Genomic DNA, 9,184 nt, shown 5'->3' on the forward strand with positions numbered 1-9,184 from the left:
GTGTGATGAAAAGTGCAATTCAGAAATTCGTTTCTGTTCACCAAGGGGGGAAACTGTAAAATACAGTTAAAGGAAAGCACCAAAGAACGCTTTTCAAGTCAAAACAAAAGAAAGCAAAAGAAACCATTTTGAGGTACTTTCTTAATCTAAATTGGCTTTTAGTTTCACTGGGACTGAACCTAGTAAGTCCTCACATTCCATGCAAAAAATACAATTAATCTAAAATTGTAGCCAAGGCCTGGTGAACACCAGCTACCTTTGCACGAGCATTAGAAAAACCTTTATTTTCCTCTGTCTCAAGAGAAGTCTTTATCTCTGTCCCTAACACAGAAAAGCCTAGCGAGTTGCTGCGACATGGAGGTTGGCAGCCCCACTGCACGCCCCACCAGGCAGATGTAGGTCACTCCTCCTCTGCACAAGGGGAAGGAAACGGGGAGTTTCATCTGGCTGCAAGCTGCTGCCAATAATCCTACCGATTCAAGTCTTTCATAACAACCTACTAAGACGACAATTACGTAGGATGCTATTCCTTGACCTATATGCCGCTGAAGCGAGACTCAGCCTGTTGGGTCATCATTGACACAACTGTCCTGGTTCACGGACTCAGCTCGTGACACTACATGTTTTACCGCATCCCCTTCTGGCTGTACGCGTGGCTCTGAGGCTGTTTGTATTCACAGTCATTCCTCCTTAACCACTTCAAGCTCCCTTCCACTTCCCCACAAGGGATGACTGATTAGTTATGATTTTGGTCTATGCATTGATAAATGCTGTTTGGCCAGTTGGCATTATGTACAAGCAGGATAAATTATGCATAGCCAAATCTGGGGGACCATGGGATGCGGGGATGCCTCCCACAGGCAGCCAGCAAGGAGGCTGGGTGCCAGTCCCCAGTAAGCACACACACCCACAAAACCCACACACAGTTTAAGAAGGCGGCAGGACAGACCGTGGCCATCAGGTGCTGGGCTCGGCCAGAGAAGGACACTGCCCGGCAGCAAACTTACTTGCAGCCAGACCCGTTTATCCCTAATTTCTCTCCATTTTCCCCACAAATGCTCCTCCCTGACCCACCTTGATGCCTCCCTTCTCCACCTTCGATCCTTCTCCTGGACATCCCCCTTCTCCTGGGCGCACAGTTTCTTCACGCTTTCATTCCACCAGCCCTGGGGCTCCCCGTGGAGCAGGAGGAGGCAAGTCTCCCTTACTGTTTTGCAGGGCTGCAAAACATGGGAGCTCTTTTTACTCTTCCCCACTGCAGACCGTATACCAAAGGAGCATCAGGGCACAATCTGGCTCTGCTCTACTCCCAAAGTATCACACAAAAATATTGGTTTTAATGAGAGAGAAGCCCAACTTTAGTTTGATGCGACACACAGAAAGAGCAAGTGATCCATGCTACCACAGCACATTTCCAGTGTTTAAAACAGAATATAAGCAAAGATAATTCTCCTCCCGGACCAAATACTCATTAAGTAAATGATGACTCAGATGGTAAATACCCTTTCTATGGCATCCCATTTCTCTCTATCATTTAGAGTGACAGCCCTGCTCTCACTGAATTAAAAAAGGACAATTCTGCTTTGTAATGAATGAAATCAACATTCGCTCCAGTATGACTCGTTTTTCTGCACTGCTAAGCACTCAGTATCTGTACTTCAAAACCTTTTGTTTTTAATAGTGTTTCTGTAGGAACAAGCCTGAATTTCAAAAAGTTATTTTGCTTTTCTGGGTGCTCTCTTAAAACATGGACGTGAACGTAGCACTAGGTGAGCTACCTAAGAAAAACATAGTCTAATAAAGTTAATCTGATCAAGCTGGAAGTAATGAGTATCAATTTCATATTCAAAGCATGATATCCAACTCCGTGAAAAGACTGATGAGGTCCTCAGGGTATGAAAAATGATAGGATGCGATTGAATTATCTCAGCAATACAGTTTCTTATGTAAGAGCTAGAAGAAGGACACAATAAGGGCTAACACATTAAATAAGCAGAGAACTAGGAGCAATTCCTTAATGCAATCCATTCCTTACATTTGTAGTAATTTTAGCTACAACTGTCACTGGGGCTGTGCGAAATGAGACATCTTCTGGAAGTGCTTCTCTCTGCTGATTAACCAACTTGCTTAGACAAGCCAGTGAGACGTTAGTTGCCAAAAGCATAAATCTCTAAATTAGCCACCGTGACTTGCAGAAATCCTTAATTTGACCTAGCTTCCAGACTCAGTCATTCTAACAACATTTTTCACACTGTCAATCACAAATCGGTCCCATCTCTTTAAGCTACTCTACTAGTGTCGTGGTTTAGCACTGTATCAGCTACTAGGAAGGAAATTAACTCTGTCCCTGCCGAAACCAGGACAACTAGTAATACTTTCCTGTATCACTAAGCACTAGAAACTCCAGCGCTATCTCAATTTTAGTCCCTCTTCTAACACTGAGCTGAAACAGTGTTGAACAGTCTGGTCTGAATTTCAGTCTGGAAGATGGGAATTACATGCACTTATGCCCCAAGCCATACAGCTTGATGACCCCCGTCATGTCACAGTTTCACCGTCTGACACCACGCTGACAACCCAAGGCAGGCAGGTTTTAACACCATGTATTGTATCACTGATTTCATAACGACAATGCTTTTAGACAGCTTTATATTTCCAAAGCACTATGAGGAAGACTAACATGGCATCTTTTCCAAAGGCAATTGTAATCGTCAAAGGAACAAGTTTTCAGTTCTTCACTCTATGAAAACATGAGCTTAATACAAATATAGAGATTGAGTAAAACTTCAGTCTTCCCTTGTTTGCTAGGGTGGGAGTCATCCCACCTAACTCCAGGCATCCAAAAATTAGGAAAGTAGTGAAAGTAGGTTCGCACTATCATAAAAGAGACAGAAACATCTCACCATGAAGTCCACCACCACCACCATAGGCTGGCACAGAACGTCCTCTGGAAGTGCCTCCTTTCTACTCAATGTTGGACTAGCTCAGGCTAGACACCTAACGTTGAGATATCTAAGGTCAGATAAGATAAATCCAAACCTGAGCGCATAACTGCGCACTCTGTTTTCTGTGCTTGTTTAAAACTCTTGTTGGGATTGTGAGTTTCTTTATTTCTTACGCAAACCATGTCTGAATCTCCCAGATCTCACTGTCACTCAGCTGCCAGCTCTCCTGATCCTCCTCATCAATGCTTCTTGTGATTCCAGCATGGGAGCCCTGTAAACATGTGAAAATCTTATCCTTCATTAGGAAAAGAAAAATATAGCTTTCTAACCCCCCCAAAATTATTTGAGAATTGTGTATAATCATTTTAAACAAATATAATGTTTTTTGGAAGTTAGATTTTCTAACAATTTGGGGAGGCTGATAACACTTCAGTATCAAGTTTTCAATCCATTACTTCAGCAATGCACTGTACCATTTTCTTCCTTTTTGTGCTATTTTTCCCCCTTCAAGTACCTCGACATAATTATGAACTTTTAGTTATGAATTATCCCAATTAATGGCAATTTAGTCTTTTTCTAGACTCTTTCTTTGATTTTCCTCTGCAGACATGAATCCATTAACAATCTTTCATATTTTTGGATGCTCATACTAGTAGAGCATACACTAATATGAACATCAACAAAGAATGAAAAATATTAGCACAGTATTTCAGCTGTATTGAAGTCAACTGAAATATTCCTATGTATAAAGTGAAAGACCTTCATTTATCTTGAAGGGTTTGGCGGGTAACACTGCTAGCTCTTTGGAGGAAGGACCATAATTACTTTGTATGTCTATACGATGCCAGCTTTTGTTTGCTGAAATGCTACTGCCAATAGCTATGCAAGTTTAATCAGAAGAAAGTTAGTAATTCCCAAACAAAATCTCTTAGCCAGAACATGGTGTATGAAACTATGCGCAAATATATTTTATTCAAAGCAAAGGTATTTATAAGAGTTTGAGCATTGCTCTTGGGCAGGAATTAACAGTATGTGGCACTGTATAACAAAAATGAAACATCTATAATCTCTAAGCTTTAAAATTAGACAATGGAAGAAGAAAGTCTCTTTCTGAATAAGTATTCCCACAACGTTACAAACTCTTATTTCCAGATTCTGATTACACAAGTTCTGGATATAACCAAATATTAAATACACATGCAAACTGTGTCTTTAATATAGACTCATATCAAGTGAAAAAGACTCAGATTAAGTGAAAAAGAAAGAAAAAAAAAGCAAGCCGCCTCTTTTAGAGGAAGGTCTGTGAAACTATAGAAAACCTCTGCATATAAATACCTGGGAACCGCTGGCAAACACAGGTACCGCCCTGAGGACAGAGAAGAAGGACCAGGGGAAAGGCAAAACCCACTGATTACTAATCCCAATGGGAAGAGAAGAGCAACAGGTTCTCTGGAGTGGAGAAACAGCTGAAACAGGTGTTTCTGAATCAGGAGATTGCGTCCTGTTCTTTGGCCCTGCTATTTGCAAAAAAAATGGCCTTTCTTCATGTTCTCTTCTTAAGAAAATTTAATTTTGCAAGGAATACCTGCCTTTGTTGTCAATTCTTCCTTCTAACCAAAATAATAAAAAGTGCCCAAAATGCTAGCTAACCATTTGCGAAAAAAGGAGCAACACTGTGTCATTCTATGATTACTGTCTATTATCTAAATATCTAAGATTTTTTGATAAAATATTCTTTGGTCAAGATGGTGTCATGGAGGTTTTCTATATACATAGTAATAAAATTATCTTTACTAATAAATACACCACTAATACAGTGCCATTCAGTATGGCACTTGAGAAAGCAGCAGAATCCCTGCACCTCTAGTTCAAAAGCATTTTCTACTGTGCTTTACAACCTGCTGCTTTTAAGCCTCCGTTTGACCTTCTTTCCAATTGCAGGTCAAATCCGCCACCTAATTCACACCATCAGTCCAATTACTGACAGACTGCTAGCACAGTTATACCTATATAGATGTAATCAACAGTTATTTACAAATTGATTAGGCCAATTCCAGTTGCGAGTTCCACTTAGCAGCAGGGAAGGGTAAAGGAAAATTGCTGTAAATCATCTCTTTGTTCTCCAGATAGGCAGCCTATGTGCCCGAGCTATAGCACTGTAACAGCAGTCCCCCAGGGATCCTCCAGCAGACTGACAGATTTCCCACTTCCATATTTGGTCTGCTAATGATTACTAGAAACTGGGAAAAGACAGAAAACAAACTCATTATAATCAATCTGAAAGCTACTGAGACAAGAGTTTTTCATTCATTCTGTATGTTCCCTTTTCAACCAGTGAGATTACATTTGTACGAAGAATTATTAGTGTTATTATAATTAGATTATAATACATTAAAATACATTAAAATATAATAATTATTATTATTATAATTGTATAATTATAACAATCACTTTAACGTGTATTCCACTCAGACCTACTCAAAGGCTTTAATGCTTATATGCTAATCCTAAACTCTGGTATGTATGTATCAATCCATTTATTAGTTGTGTGATGAGGTATGGACATAATTAGAAAATGTAATAGAATAAATTTTGCTTTTTTAACCTTGAAATTGCTCTAATCTCTAAAAAAGCTCCTTTTCTTCAATATCTTTTACACTCATTTTACAGACAGTTTTATAATGAGATTCTACCTCTCCTACCTAGGAATTCACTATATATTTTACATTCAGTCCACAAGAAAGTAACAGTCCCAAGATTCAACTTTAAATCAAGACACTATCTTAAAATTGGCCTAGTTGTAGTAATGACGTATTCAATTAAAAATGAGAAGCTGGGTACTCTACTATGCAGAAAATCTACAGAATATTGGAAATGTATTGTCTTTATTCTCAGGTCAGCTGTACAAGACTTTAGATCTTTTAATTATCTGTCACAGAATGGGAAATAGAAGCCTTGAATCCATTCAGCTGTTCAGTTTATGACCTGGAGAATTAAATCTGACCCCTTACAAAGTACATCTAAGCATCACGCACACCCCGAGACATAGCTATGGTTTTAAAACAGTCATGTAACTCTCAGCTGGTATATCATTATGCTACAGAATAACAGTTTCCATTGAAAATGGACATGTGTCTATATTTTTGGAAGTGCTGCATGAAAGTCCCAGAAGCGTTGCCTTGCTGTCCTGCTCTTGCTTTAAATGTAATTTTAATCATGCCAAAGTCAAGTTTAGCACTCCCACACACTGTATTTAGAACCACAGAATAATTTAGGTTGGAAGGCACCTCTGGAGGTCATCTAGTCCAGCCTCCTGCTCAGCGCAGATCCCACCAGATCAGGTTGCATCAGGGCCTTGTCCCGTCCAGACCTGAAAACCTTCAAGGATGGAAAGCCACCACTTCCCTGGACAACCTGCTCCAGTGCTTTACCACCTTCTTGGGAATTTTGTTTCCCCTTATATCTAATCAGAACTTGCCGTGCCGCAAGCTGTCACGGTGTTGACTCTTGTCCTTTTGCCATGCACCTCTGAGAAGAGTCTGGGTCCATATTCTGTACAGCCCACCAGTAGGGACATGAAGACAGTGACTTTCTCCCTCAGTCTCCTGAAGGAGCCCGGCTCCCGCAGCCCCTCCTCGTACACCCAGCCTCTGACCATCCAGGCAGCCCATCCATGGACCTGCTCCACTTCATCCCAGTGGCAGGACCCTGGCATGACAGCAAAACAGACCTTCTGTCTAAAATCCCTCTCTAACATGAACATCATCACAAGTGAGTGAAGACACACACTTTAAAGCAGGGTGATTAAAATTAGCCTTCCAAACTCATATTTAGCATCTATCAAAAAGTGACCTGGCGTTCAGTGCTGCTGAACACCTTTAACTCGCAGCATCTTTGCCCATCCAGGTTTTTTTACAAGGCTTTGGGGTTTTTTTTACATCATGATATCGTACTACGTACCATAAGTAATAAAGCAAAACTTTTCTCTCTCAATCTCCATAAGGAATTTGGGATGTCCTAGAGGGTCAACATTTCTGATCTGAACGTATAGCTTTAGACCATTGGATTCTAACAGAATAGAAGCTAATTTTAGGCACACTCATGTATAAATGGCTAAATGAATGACTTTTTTTTTTTCAGATATAAATGTCAGAATAAAGTTCTTGTCCCATAGTGCTACCGATCACAACGAATATGCCTATTTCCATTTACACTGCCTGCCTTCAGGTTTGCAGCAGCCTGGCCCAAGGACTGACCCTGAGAATTCAGGAGGAATTTCATTACAAACCTACAAACCAAACATTAGACATACAATGACCTTGGTGATCCCACCACCAAAAAGTCACAGTGAAATGGAAAAGCCAAGCTGTCTTTTTAAACCTATGCATACACCAAACATACAAAGAAACCAACCTGGTTTACAAAGTTACACATTTGACACTGCAATTTGCCTTAGAAGTAGGGATTTTGTTGTGACAGTAAATACCAATCCCACCTAACCAGGTATCCTATGGGTCACAGGCATTACTGCACAGGTACCCAGTTTCCAGCCTCTACACCCTGCAACAGGTTTCTTGCAATTTAAGGAACAGGCAATGTGATTAACACTACTAATCTGGCTGCATTTTGAATTTTGGCTGACTCTTCGACATGGGAGCTCTGGGAGTTTTGACTGTAATGTAAGAAGTATTGTTAAGTCTCACATTTTTACCCCAGCCTCGAAATACTTGACGTTTTAAATTAAGTACCATCACTGGGAGATAAGTGATTATGCAGCAATCTGTTCTTTATTTATTTTTTAAATTTGGTTCTAGCTGTCATAGTTGCATAAAAAGGTTTTTAACATCTTAAAAAGTCTCCTCATCCCTTTCCTGTATGAACAACATAAACAAAATCCAAATGGTAAAGAAGAGGCTCCAACTTGTATTCTGGTTTATGAATACAGATGCTATTGCTTGAGGTTTCTCCCTTAATTTTCTTGTGTGTGTATATGGCTTAATTGATAGATCTCAGGATATGCATAAGGTTTTTGCTTCTGCTTGTATACTGTCTGGTAAAATGATGATACTACAGTAATTTAAAAAAAGCCAACAGTATAAGATCATTTAAAGTCCTAGAGATACACTACAATACCTTGCTTTGGAGCAAGAACGCCAATCACACGAGTTTTGTTGTAAAGCTGCCTTCCCAGGGTGTTGGGAAAGAGCAGACAAAGTAAGCAGGGCAGTTCCACTCATTGGTGTAGCCCCAATGACAGGGAAAAATATTAGGGAAAAAAAGAAAAAAAATACTCCCACAGCAAGTGATACTCCTCTCGGAAACACCAGAAACAGCCCCTTCATTCCACTCACCGATTTTACTGCTGTGGTGGGGGAAATAGGACGGTGGTGACAATGCCCATAGCTGAGCATCCCCTACCAAACCAAGGCAGGGGCCAAAAGCATCTCGCCAACATGACTGGTATCAAGGGACCCAAAACTGGCCCCCAGCCCTCCACCACTTAGAGCGAATCCTGAGCTGCTGGATCCCGTCCGTGTATCTTTTGCAATAAAACTTAGTTTTCCAGCCCGCAGGCAACTGAAAGAGCAGATGTCACTGAAATGACTTAACACATTACGCTGCTATTTGTTTAATTCTGATGTGGAGAATGTGTCACACTCCAAATAGTTTAGTATGTTAATGTACCACTGTAGCAACCTACAGCAATCTTTTATAATTATATTCTAGACCTATTTGCTTACTGACTTTATTTTAAATCACAATTAAAACCTCTTTTCTTGCTTCCTACCTATGTTTTTTTTAAGCGCAATCTTAACTTCACCTTTAGTTTCCTCAAGCTGAATAAACAGAACTGTTATCTCAAATAAACATTTAATGTCCTAGCATATTATATCTACAATTCATTTGCATTAAATAACATAAAACAGATGCGAACTTTCAGAATAACTTATTCTGTTAATAATTTGCAGCACAATAATTCATAGATGAGGGGACTCTGGGGGTTCAACTTTAAGGAATAACATTTTAGTACCTATGTCTGCACAAGAAAGCTGACCAAAGCTGTATTTGGAATTGGTCTCTGAATAATCATAGAATGGTAGAATAGTTTGGGTTGGAAGGGACCTCTAAAGGTCATCTAGTCCAACCCCCCTGCCGTGGGCAGGGACATCTTCAACTAGATCAGGTTGCTCAGAGCCCCGTCCAACCTGACCTGGAATGTTTCCAGGGATGGGGCATCC

Source organism: Aptenodytes forsteri, unplaced genomic scaffold, assembly GCF_000699145.1.
Source record: "Aptenodytes forsteri isolate BGI_AS27 unplaced genomic scaffold, ASM69914v1 Scaffold88, whole genome shotgun sequence".
NCBI lineage: Eukaryota > Metazoa > Chordata > Aves > Sphenisciformes > Spheniscidae > Aptenodytes > Aptenodytes forsteri.